Raw genomic sequence first — 13,014 nt, 5'->3', positions numbered from 1 at the left:
TTTCTGAGGTGCGCAGGTTCGTAGCTCCGCATTTTCATGCAGCTCCGTAGGTCCACAGCTTCACATTTTCATGTAGCTCTGTAGGTCTACAGGTTTGCAATTCAGAGGTGCACCAACAGTTGACTGCTAGTTCCAAAAATAACACTTTCCATGCATTGAGAGCACATTTTGATGGCAAGTTAACTCTAACACATGCCTAGTGAGAGGCCAACTTCTATTTTTGGTGTCTCCATGCACTTCCACTTCGACTGATGGCTTCCTCCTACTTTCTCTCTCATGATTTCATTATTTTTGACATGTAAAGGGCTCATGCATCCAATCAATGAGTAAAACATGGATGGAGTCCCTCTAAGCACCAGATTAGTTGATAGTCTATAAATATTTAGTTTATTTTTATTGTTAAAAGCATTTTATTACATGAAAGATATCTCTCACTCTCAACACAAATTGAGGAGATGATTTCTTATAAATACCCCATTGTAAAATGTAACAAGGGCCACCATTATTAAGAAATAAAATTATGCTTTTGGTGCTCGCATTTGGAGTGTAGTCATTCTTTCCTAAATGTGTCATATTTTTGTGAATTTTATTCGTGAGATTGTGATTAAGCAAAAGGTTTATTGTGTTGTTTCTAGTTGTGCGATCTTTTAGTTTTGGTGTTTGCTACAGATATACAAATTCTACTGATGTAATGAGCTTGAGAAGAGATCATCCGATTGTGTCTACATAGCTTTTTGTCTCACATGAGTGCACTTTTCGTGGCCTTGCGATTTGATGAAGAGTGAAACATCATTTGATTTTGTTAAATATTTTCACTGATGATTGCATCAGTGGATTCTAGGAAGCACTGCTCTTATTTTATTGGTTTCCTATCAATTTCTTCAAAGGTTTAACTCACAGTGTGTTATGTTTTGTAGCTTATGTTCATTTAGGAATTTCAATTTCAAGTTATTTCAATTTCATGTTATTTGCTTTCAGTTTTGTTATTTGCTTTACTAACCTATTGTTAGAATAGGACCTCATAGTAGCTGCATTGTTAAAGTTGCATTCATTAAAAAATAGAAAATACAAAAATAGTGTTCTCTTTGGTGTGTTATTTTGAGACAGCGAACATATTTACTTCGATTCTAAGACAAAAGTGCTTTTAGAACCAGTAAAGGCCTCCTCATGAATATTCACATTTATCTTCTACTCAACAAATTTTGGTACATTGCAAGACAAATATTGAACCTTGGAGTGGATCCTTAAAAAGATTTTCTTTTCAAGAGAGGAATTACACAATGGATTCCTACTGTTGACCTCGTGCAAAATGAATGCCCAATATTGATCTTCTACCAAGGCTTTACAAAGTGCATTTTCTTTCACAAGTTTGGTTGGCTTAATTTCTATATCATATTCTTGGAATTTTTCTATCCAAAGACCTCTATTATTGCAACTTATTAATCTCAAATTGGTTTTCACATATGAGTAACAATATACTTAAGTCATCTACTTAGTTCATGCCAAACAAGTAATACATGTTGAGCATAAGTTGTCAAATAGTATATGTCGAGTGACAAATATTTAGTATGAGCCAAGTAACTAGTAAGTTCTGAGTCACTCAAGTGCCAACAAGATGGTATGTATCAAGCTATTCAAATGTCAAGTGATCAATGGATGCCAAGTCATTTAGAGGTTGAATTACATCATTGAAGTTGTAGTTGTTGCCAAGCATCAGGGACTTCAAGTGCCAAGTTACATAGTTTTGACATAGATGTTTGTAATGGCACAAACTTCTATGTAAACAATTTTTGGGTTGACTTAAGGATTTTTTTATGATCTTTGATGGTAAGGATGAATCTTAATTGTGAATCCCTATGCATTACATGCATCGAATCAAAAAATGGGAAGGTTTAAGTGGCAATATAGGTGAATTACTACCATTGATTCATACCTAACCCTAAGTCACCTAGGTCTTCTTAAGGAAGACAAACCCTAAAAATTTTAAGGAATGCTTAAGGAGAATTGAAGAGAGTTTGCATGTGCAAATAGAGGATTCATGGTGACTAATATGTTATGATTTGTGTTACATTGTAGAATTAATTAAAGGAGAATGAAGAAAAAGAATTAGAGGACAATAGAGATAGATTTGATAAATAAGGATCAAGTATACATCATGATAGAGGTGATCTAACATCAAGCAATAGAGTGCTAATTGAAGGATCATTTCTGAGAAAATATAATAGGTAAATTAGTTAAATCTCTTAATAGAGTAGTCTTGATAGGTTGTTGTAAATCCTTTAACATGGTGCTTACTTCATTGTAAGTTAAAGTCCTTTTACTAGACACACTTTTAGTAGCATGTTTAAATCCTTTAATAAGGTAATATCTAACAATCTTGTAAGCCTTTAATAGGGCATACCTTTCATAGGGTAGATCATGGTTCATGATCAAACATTATAACCTTCATTGGATACACTTTATTACTGCAGTAGTGAAGATTTGTGGGTGTCATCCCCACCCCAATTTTACGTTCTCCTTGGAGGGTTTTTGGGTAACCAAATATCTTGTGTCATACATGTGTTGAATATTTTAATTTCATGCTATGGATGTATATGCTTAATTTGGTATTTCAATTTATATGCATAGATTATGAGATGGATATGTGGTGAATAGTTTTAGAGGTTGAAAGTTTTAAGTGCTAATTCACCCCCTCCTAGAGTTTACTTCCCTATTGTATTTCCAACACAATCAACATCTTGTTATGTCAAAATAATTTTTACTATAGGATCTAACACATATATTATCGAATGAGAATGTAATAGCAACCCAAGTAGAATGATGAATAAGATATATAATCCTAGCCTACAGCATTCAATCTCCTTGAAGATGTCTCCTTCAACTATAAGATTATAGTTTCTTTGTTTCTACTTGAATGGTGTTTCTTCTAGTTTAAGAGGGATTTCATGTTTGAATTTTCCTAACCATGAAATTATTTAGGTCTTCATAACTCCAAGAAAATACATCTTGAAATTCAATAAGTAATATCTTGATCTGTACCCTCTCCTCTGGTGTGCAACATTTTCCTATGTTTATCATCTTTGGGATGACTTTTGTCCCTATATTGACTCCATCATATTCACCATAGGTTTTTCCTTTCTTATCTCTTTCCCTCTTTATGTATGCATCATGCCTATCAATTTTTTTTTTCTAATGAGATTAGATGGCGTGGAATCTTATTACCTTTCAATTGAATCATATTAGGCTCTATTTTCTTTTTATCACCTGTCACTGAATCATCATCACTTGCATTAGTGCTTCCCTCAAAATACAAACATTCAAAAGGATCTTCCCCTTCAATGAATTTTAGTATGTGTTTATCATCCTCAAAAACTTGCTATGAATCTTCTTTATTAGGGACTTTAGGCCTGAATAGTACTTCTACTTTATAGGTTTGATCTTTGAAATCAGGATGTGGTAAGAGCAATGATGAAGAGACTGCCAAAAAATCAACTCTTGAATTGAATTATCTAAGTACTGATGTAATTGAGAAGGTATCAACCCTCAATTTCACCCCCCCTTATTACGCTACCTCCTCAAATTTGAGTTCTTTATTGCATAGTGATTTTTGACTTGTTTTACCACCAACTTTACATCTCCTTGAGATTTTGGCATCTTGACTCCTTTTTGTTTTGTTTCCATTATCCCAAGGAGAATAGCTTCATATTCTATAGTATTGTTAGTATTTTTTAAATCTAACTTAGTATTTTTGAAATCTAACTTATAAGCCAAGTAAGTCATTTCCCCACTAGGTAATGCCAACACTACCCCTACACCTATACTTGCATTAGCACAACTACCATCAAATTCTATAGTCCAGAACTAATCACCTTTAGTTTGCTCTAGTTCTTTTTAAATATCAAGGATGTTAGAGAAAAGCATGTAATTACCAAACTACATTTCATGATACAATATTTGAGATCTAGGATCATTTGAATTTCTATAACCTTCTAGATGAAGTTGATGAAAGGAATGAGCAAGCCTATTAAATTATTTCTTCAATGAAATGAGTTCATTAGGCAATTTTTGAATCATGGCTTATGTATTATTAGAAGTACTAAATGCATTATCCATGGTTCCAGATTGGAATTCTCTCTTCCATTTACCAGAAGCAATCATATCATCCTCCATCTCCATAGCTAGTGTCTGGGTAGCTTGCAAGTTTGTTACATTGGCTCTTCTAATTTGATATCCTAAATCAAGAGGCATAGAACTGATATAGAAAGTCTTTTTATTATCATTTTTAGTTGCACTTTCAATAGGTATTATTTTGATGACTTTATTGAAATTTGCATTAAAATCTCTCATTGAAACTAATGACTCCTTTTTTTATCTATGCCAATTGCAACAAAAATACTTGTGCATCCTCTGCACTTTTATAACATTCCTCAAACCTTTGTTTCATAGTGTCCCAATTTGTGATGCATCCTATAGGTAGGTCTTGGAACCAATCAACAACATTATCCACCAATGTATCTACAAACATTCTAACAACCACATCCTCATGTTGAGGATTTACTACACCATAAGCCTTATGGAAAGAACTTAAGTGCTATTCTTCAGAGGTAGTGCCATCACCATTAAATATTGGGAAGTTCTTCCTTGATGCTCTTGGAAAATAATTATTGGTTGTAAGGGCAAGAGGACCAATAGCATTTCCCCATGGTTGTCCCATAACTATTGGTACAATGATTTGATTTATTTGAAAAGTAACAGAGAGTGGAAGTTTTGCACCAATAAAAAAAAAATACATCAAAAGCAAAAGAATTGGAAGCCCTAGTAGTCAGAGGAGTAGAACATTGACTTCTCTATGTTATATTAGGAGGAACAATTGTAGATAAGAGAGTATCTTGGAGTTCCTTGGTTCTAGATTCCCTTGCACATTTTCTTCCTCTTCTGGAAAGGTCTTCTAGGATAGGGAAGTTAGCCTTCTTGAGCTCTTCATATATTGGATCAATATTTCCTTTCTCCTTGGCACTCCTAGTATATTTGGAATCCAGAGTATACCAAATGTTTAGAAAATGTTGTTTTGAAATTATCTTACCAATCTTCAACTTAGGATTTGCTTCTTTTCTTCAACAGGTTGAGGCTGTAAAACTAGTATCAAGTTCTTATGGTAAACACCTAACTACCACAAGTCCTTTCTTGCAACTCAAATATACTGGAATTATATTTCAAATTGATATGAAGGAAAATTCTTCAAAGGTTTCATTCAAATTTCCCTAGTAGAATCACCAAAAACTATTGGTTAATAGTTTTTTCTCCTATTAGATTTTATAATCTTGACTCTTTGATACCCAATACTTAGAGAGACAAAAGGATATTTACCAAAAAATGGGTTAGTATATGTACTCTATTACTGCCCTTTGAATTAACTAGGTAAAACTCCCTATGATTTGCAATGATATGCAATGAATATGTTTTAATTAGATTAGAAGTCTTGAGATTATAAGCTCTTAACCTGAGAGTAGTAAAGGATAACCAAATTATTTGTAGGTACAAAAAATTTAGGCAAAATAGATTTGGACAACCTATTACACCCAATGGAATGACTGTAATAGACTATCTTGAGATTCTTCACTGTTAATTCTATTCTAAATGTAGTGTTAATCATATAAATTCAAAGAGGAATTGAAGAAGAAATGCACATGAGGGAAAATGGAATTTCTATAACTACCACACTTGAATAAAATATAATTTAGAAATTTATGAATAGATTCATACACATTTATCCTTTAATTCCCAATGAACTATCTAACATAATTTGAAATGAAATGAACAAGAGATGAAGCAGAATCATATATGAAGGAAGTAAATGGAATTACCTCTATTAGAAATATCAAAATGAAATGAAATCCACCTAATTGTCACATGATCTAATATAATTGTCATTCAACTCTTAATGTAGAACTAATCTATGCATGGGAAACAAAACATGACAAGAAAATAAAGTAAATGGAATTATAGACCAATTCACTGTCAAGTTTTCCCACATTTGCATTGTTAAATGAGGTTATATTTATAGTGATCTATCATTTCTTAATTTTGGTTGAGCAACAGTCATATAATATAAAAGAAAATAAGAATAAAATATAAAATTATCCAATCTATGTCATGATATGAGCATGTTGTATCTCTTGTACGTACGATTCTAAATCCTCGGTATTCTTGAAAACACTCCATGACTTTTCATCTTTATACAATCATAAAAAACCCTTTAGAATGATAATTTATTCTTCATCTTTTGTTGCTTCAGCCAAACTCATGTATTTCATATTCCAATGGTCATCAAAACTTTGAATTCCCATTATTGATCTCAAATTGATAGTTAAGATTACATTAGTATAAACCTCCTTTATCTTTTCCTTTATAATATCTTCCATGGGTCCACTGAGTACATGTGTCTTTCAATCATTATGTCACATAGATTATTTTCCTTGCAATTTTATATAGTGAGATGGTGATAGACATAGATCTTCCTTTTAATCCAACAATGATAAAAAAATGATGTTAAGTCTCTTTGTTTTGTAGCATAGGTCCCTCTTTCTAAATAAGCACATTGTGGTAGATAGATGTCATAATTTTATTTCCTACAAAATTCAACATCAGACTACTTTTCTTTGTGGTACTATATTGAATATACTAGGCCCATCTAGACACATGTTGATCTATCGTTATGTCACTACAAATAATGACTGCGAAACTTTTTATAACAACATAATGATGATCATGGATCTTGTAAGATCTAACGACTGAAGATATCCAACTTTCATTTAATATTTAAATGGGACTTAATCTAATAGGTAAGCACTTGGAATTTTCAATTGACCAATAGCACACATTTTTTCATTCAATTGACTTTTGAACCCTGTGATGTATGCACACAAATTAAATATTAACCATTGATTTCACTTCAAAAAGGGTCATATTACCTTTGACTTGGTTCTTTCACCATTTATGCATTTTTGAGTGTTCATTCTATATTGAATTCAATTGATCTTGCTTCTAACTTGTTCTCCTAATTTGCATATCAATCTTTAGCCGCAGTCTTTGATGTTCTCTACTACATATACCATGAATATGCCTTTGATTTCTTCTTTCTTTTAAAATGTATTCTTCTTTTGATATAAACCTTTGACCATTAAGTTAGAAACTTTTAGAGATTTAGAATTGCTTTCATGAGGAACTGCTTCACAACATGAATCTTTGTCATCAACATGATTAGGAACAAGAAAATATGAATTAGCAGAATATCGAGACCTTCTTCTCATTAGGATAAAGCATAACAAACTCTCCCAATCCTAATCACCTAGCTTTGGACTAAAGCATTTCTCATGTGATTCCCACATTAGGTTGACTCAAAAGAATGACAAGAAGAAAAATCATCCTATAGGTAGTCTAGACTTAGACTCAAGACATTGACACTTGACTTGACTGAAAACCCTAAGACAAAAGATATGAACTAAAACTTGGGGAACAAAAGGATAATATTGTAATATAAAAATATCTAGCTAATCCCACCTTGAAAAAACTTTGGATCCCATCTTATATATTGTAAGGATGAAAAGAGATGCACCCCTCCAAGCATAGATTGGTTGGTTATAAGTGGGCATTATACACAATGTTTAAATAAGGATAACTTCTCAACTATTTGTAAGATACAACTTCTCACATCATCTACCCTTACCAATGTTACTATTCAAAAATCAACTCCTTAAACACCAAACAAATAGGATTCTTATGAATTTTTCTTTAAAAAAAGGGTTGTCATCAAAGTTTTGATGACCATTAGTCGATCTATTGATGGTTGTTATCATCAAGACATGGAAACATCATTGAAATCTCATAGAATTTTGATGACATTTTATCAATGTTTTGACGAGGCTTGCCATTGATGGCATGGAAAGCTCATTGATACCAATTTCCTAATCATCAAAGTTTTGGCATTCCCTAGTAATGGTTTGATGCCACCTCATGATAGAGATTGGGATCATTTTTATAGGGTTGTCCGTCGATATATAGAAAGCCTTGGATTTCATCAAAAATTTGAAGAAATTATAGTAACAATTTTTTTTGACCATTGTCTGTCAAAATATTAACCAACCCTCATTGAAAAATTGGTACAAATTTACTAGTGGTATTAGGTAATGTCCTTATGGGAAGAGGCAACTGAGGTGTGCATCATTGGTATTCCATCAAGTTTTTAAATTTTTTTTATTGCAGAGTATCATTGCAATTATTTTGTAATGTCTCATTTGTAATTTTTTAAATTACTTTCAGTATCTTTATCCTTTAGCTCTTTTTCTTATCCTTAAATATATTCTTATACTTCCTAATGCTAGGGATATTGATTGTATTGCATGATAAGTTTTTTAAAACATAAAGATTTATATTAACTTCTTTCTGATTATTAAGTTCAAAATATATTGATTATTTTCAAATCAACTTTAATTAGTGTTATATCAACTAAAATATTTATATTATCAATCTTTTTTTTCATTTTCAAGTGTTATATCTGTATCTATATCTATATATATATATATATATATTCTCACTATGTCAACTTTAATACTAGAAATTAAAATTAATAGTTAAAACTATCACTCATGGAAAACACATATTTATTTTGTTTTTTCATTTTAAACATATGTTAGATGTTGCAATGAATGCTTCTGTTGACCCCGTTGCAACTGCCACCCAAGCTAAACAAGATGCTTGGAAAACTAAAAATGAAGAAGCTTTAGGATTAACTAAAATATAAATATTTATATTAACTTCTTTCTCAATGCTAAGTTTAAAATATATCGATTACTTTCAAATCAACTTTAATTAGAGTGTTATATCAACATAAAGATTTATATTATGAATTTTTTTCCATTTTAAAGTGTTATATATATATATATATATATATATATATATATATATATATATATATATATATTCTCACTATGTCAACTTTAATACTAGAAATCAAACTTAATATTTCCAAATATCACTCATGGAAAACACATATTTCCTTTTTGTTTTTGTTTTGTTTTAAACATATGTTAGACATTGCAATGGATGCCTCTATCGAGCCCAATGCAACTACCACCCAAGTTGAACAAGATGCTTTGAAAACTAAAAATGAAGAAGCTTTAAGATTAATTGGCATTTCTATTATTCTTGATTTATATGTTTTAATTGTAAATTGTTCTAAAGCTCATGAAGCTTGGCCAATTTTGCAAACTACTTATGATTGTGTAGAGGAATCCCACAAAATTCAATTGCAGGATCAATGTGAGCTCAATAGAGGTATCCACTGTAACATCTAACATATGTTTAAAATAGAAAAATAAAGGAAATATGTATTTTCTATGAGTGATAGTTATAAATATTAAGTTTGATTTCTAGTATAGTTCAAACTATCACTCATGGAAAATACATATTTCCTTTATTTTTCTATTTTAAACATATGTTAGACGTTGCAATGGATGCCTCTATTGAGCCCACTATAATGACCTCCCTAATTGAACAAGATTCTTGGAAAACTAAAAATGAAGAATCTTTAGGATTAATTGGCATTTCCATTATTCTTGACTTATATTTTTTAATTGCAAATTGTTTAAAGCTCATGAAGCTTGGTCAATTTTGCAAACTACTTATGACTACACAAGTAAATCTCACAAAATTCAATTGCAAGATCAACTTGAAGATCTCAAGTATACTTACTTCTGTTGAGAATGAATTGAACAAGCTAATAAAAAAGGGAGATTACAAAGGGAGATTGTTGAGAACATACAAGTATGACCAATATGCTTCAATCATTGTTTTATCACTAATGTCAAACCTATTTTTTTTGGTAAGACAACTACTTATAAGACTTAAGTACTATCACTTAGATGATTGATGAAGAGGATTTGATCAAAAGATGTAACATATCACCTAGAGGAAAGGTTGAGTTATGATTATATAAAGAAGTACAACAATCTGTTAAGACAGTGATGACATGATGTATTGATAATCTACTTAAGGTTACAAAGGTTGGTTACACTAAGAAATTTTAGAAGAACAAGTTACACAAATTTTGTTTGCCAAGCTTGATCAAGTGGGTAGTAGGTACCAAGAAAAGTTAGTACAAGCCGAGTAGGAAATTAGTTGGAGCCAGGTAAAAGTTTGTTCTAGTGTATGCTGAGAAAAACTATGGATGTTGAATAAAGTTTAGTTGATGCCAAGCATCAGTAAACTCTAGTTTGTGCCAAGTAATTTCATAGTGGATGCTAAGAAATGCAGTATGTGGCAAGCATCAGAAGCAAGATAATGTTAAGCTACTACATTATTTAATAGATCATGAATTCGATGAATCATAGGTAACAAGTTTGTTTTCTTGGATTATGTGAACTAGGTGGAATATAAGGATGATGAGCTGGTGGCACAGACTTCAAGGTAAACTATTTTGAGGTGAATTCAAAGAGGATTTTAGGAGAAGTTTCTAGAAGAGATATAGAATGTGGGATAGATAAATTGTATCCTACCTAATCCATCCTAACCCTAAATTGAGTGATGGAGAATGAGTGCCAAAATATCTTAATTTCCTATTTATAGGAATGGCTAGTCAAAAGAAAATAGGGTTAAGTGCAAAAAAGAGCTTTGCCATCAAGTGACCTAAGAGAAGAATTTGAATTGGCATGATAAGAAAGAAGGCTTAAGGAGATGAATGCTTGAATAATGAACAAGCTATTAGAGCTACAAGTATAAAGGCCAAGTAGAATTGAGGACTGAATAGTGATTTGTAATCTACAAATGAAGTTGTAAGAGAAGAATTTGAATTGGCATGATAAGAAAGAAGGCTTAAGGAGATGAATGCTTGAAGGGTGAACAAGCTATTAGAGCTACAAGTATAAAAGCCAAGTAGAATTGAGGACTGAATGGTGATTTGTAATCTACAAATGAAGTTGTAAGTTGTATCAGATCAAGCCTTACTGTTACTCTCTAACAATTGTATTAGTCTAGGGTAAATCCTTTTGATTAAGGTTGACCTAATAGTCATATATAAATCCTTTAATCGAGTGACATTCCAAATGAATTTTCTCAAGTCCTCTAACAAGGATCACTCCTAACATGGTGATTTAAATCCTTTAATAGGGTCACATTTAACAGTGTGTATTGTAACCTTTAACAGGGTTGGCCTTTTATAGGGCATCACTTTAGAAGAGTGAAAAAGTAGTAGCATGTTACTGGTGGTTTTTCTAAAATTAGGTTTCCACATAAATCATTGTGTCAAGTGTGTTAATGAATCTATTATGTTTCATGTTTACATTTCTACAAGTAAATTTGATAGTAACCTACAAATTTTAAGTAATTGAATAATCTTATGGATTCATGCATGATAAAGATAAAAGTTTTATGGGTTCACTAAGCCATGAAAAGTTTTATTTATACATATAGATCTTGGATAACTAATTCACTCCCCCTCTTAGTTATTCTAAAATTATTCCAACAATTGGTATTAGAGCCATCTACTTAAGAGGACTAGTTTGAAGGTATTAGAAATACAAAGATCAAAATCTCAAAAAGAGAAGTACCAAAGCTCAATAGAGATAAGTTTCCTGCATGGAAAAGTTTGATGAAGCTACATCTTGGAGGACTTGGAGATCATGCACAATCTACCATTACCACTAAGCATGTTGACCCTATTAGAGCACCAACTACTAAGAATATGAGAAAGAAGAAAGAACACAACCAGGCAATGCTGGAGATTGCCTTTGCCCTAATTTATGCTGAATTTGATGATATCAAAGGTCTTGATAGTGCAAAGAAAATGTGGGATTTCCTAGTTTCCATCTATGGTGGAGACATCAATGTTCTTAGATCCAAAGCTAAAAGTCTCAGAGGTAAGTTTTATGAAATGAGAATGGAAGAAGGTGAAAATATTGCTCAATATGTTGCAAGGATAAAAGTAGTTAATGCAATAAGAGCTAATGGAAAATTAGATGATGATACTGTGTTAAGAAAAGTTTTAAGAACACTACTACCTATATATTTTATTAGAGTCTCTACAATTCAAGAACTAAGATGCATACTAGGGAATGATTTGTCACTTGAAAGATTGGTAGGTAGACTTACTACTTTTTAACTATCTAACTCTAATAATTACAAACCTAAGAGTATTGAATTTGCTTTCAGATCCAAAGTGTCATTGAAGGAACCTAAAGAGAAGAAAAAGAAGAAATATTATTAGTGTTACAGATGAGGGGGATGGTGAATATCTTGAAGCACTACTGGAAATAAGATTCCACAAAGGTAAAGACAAGTTCAGAGGTAGGTTACCTATCATTTGTTTCAATTGTAATGAGGTTGGTCGTATTGCTGCTAGATGTCTAGAGAAGAAAAATTACAAAGGTGGTGATAGATACAAAAGTAGAAGAGATGAAGATAGCAAGGACTACAAAGATAAAGGCAAAAAGTCATGCTACATTGCTAAAGAGGAAACATCTGATGAACATGATGATGAAGTATAATATGTTACAATGAATGATGAATCTAATGAAACTGAGGCAACTGCACTTGTGACTTGTGTGAACAAGAATGATAGATGGATCATTGACAGTGGGTGTTCACATCACATGATTGGAGACAAAATTAAGTCCATTAGCCTTAATTGTTATGATAGAAATAATGTAAGATTTGGTAATGATGCACCATGTTTGATAAAAGGAAAAGGTTCTATCAAGCTCATAGATAAGATTTTATGTGACAATGCTTACTATTATGAAGGACTTAACTATAATCACTTGAGTGTGTCACAATTGAATAATTTGATGCATAAGATTCCTATGTTGGAAGTTAAACAAAGGGTTATGGACAAGGATATTAGTAGTGTCCAAGGGAGGGTGTCAAAACTTGAATCCAGACTAGGCAACATGGACAAATAGCTTAAGTAGATGGTAGAAAATGTTTCTACCTTCCTGAAGAAGAATGAGGCAGCTAAAGACC

The sequence above is a fragment of the Cupressus sempervirens genome, chromosome 11 (genome assembly GCF_028749045.1).
Source record: "Cupressus sempervirens isolate cs-2001-9-10 chromosome 11, ASM2874904v1, whole genome shotgun sequence".
In the NCBI taxonomy this organism is placed as follows: domain Eukaryota; kingdom Viridiplantae; phylum Streptophyta; class Pinopsida; order Cupressales; family Cupressaceae; genus Cupressus; species Cupressus sempervirens.
This window is presented reverse-complemented; position numbering follows the sequence as displayed.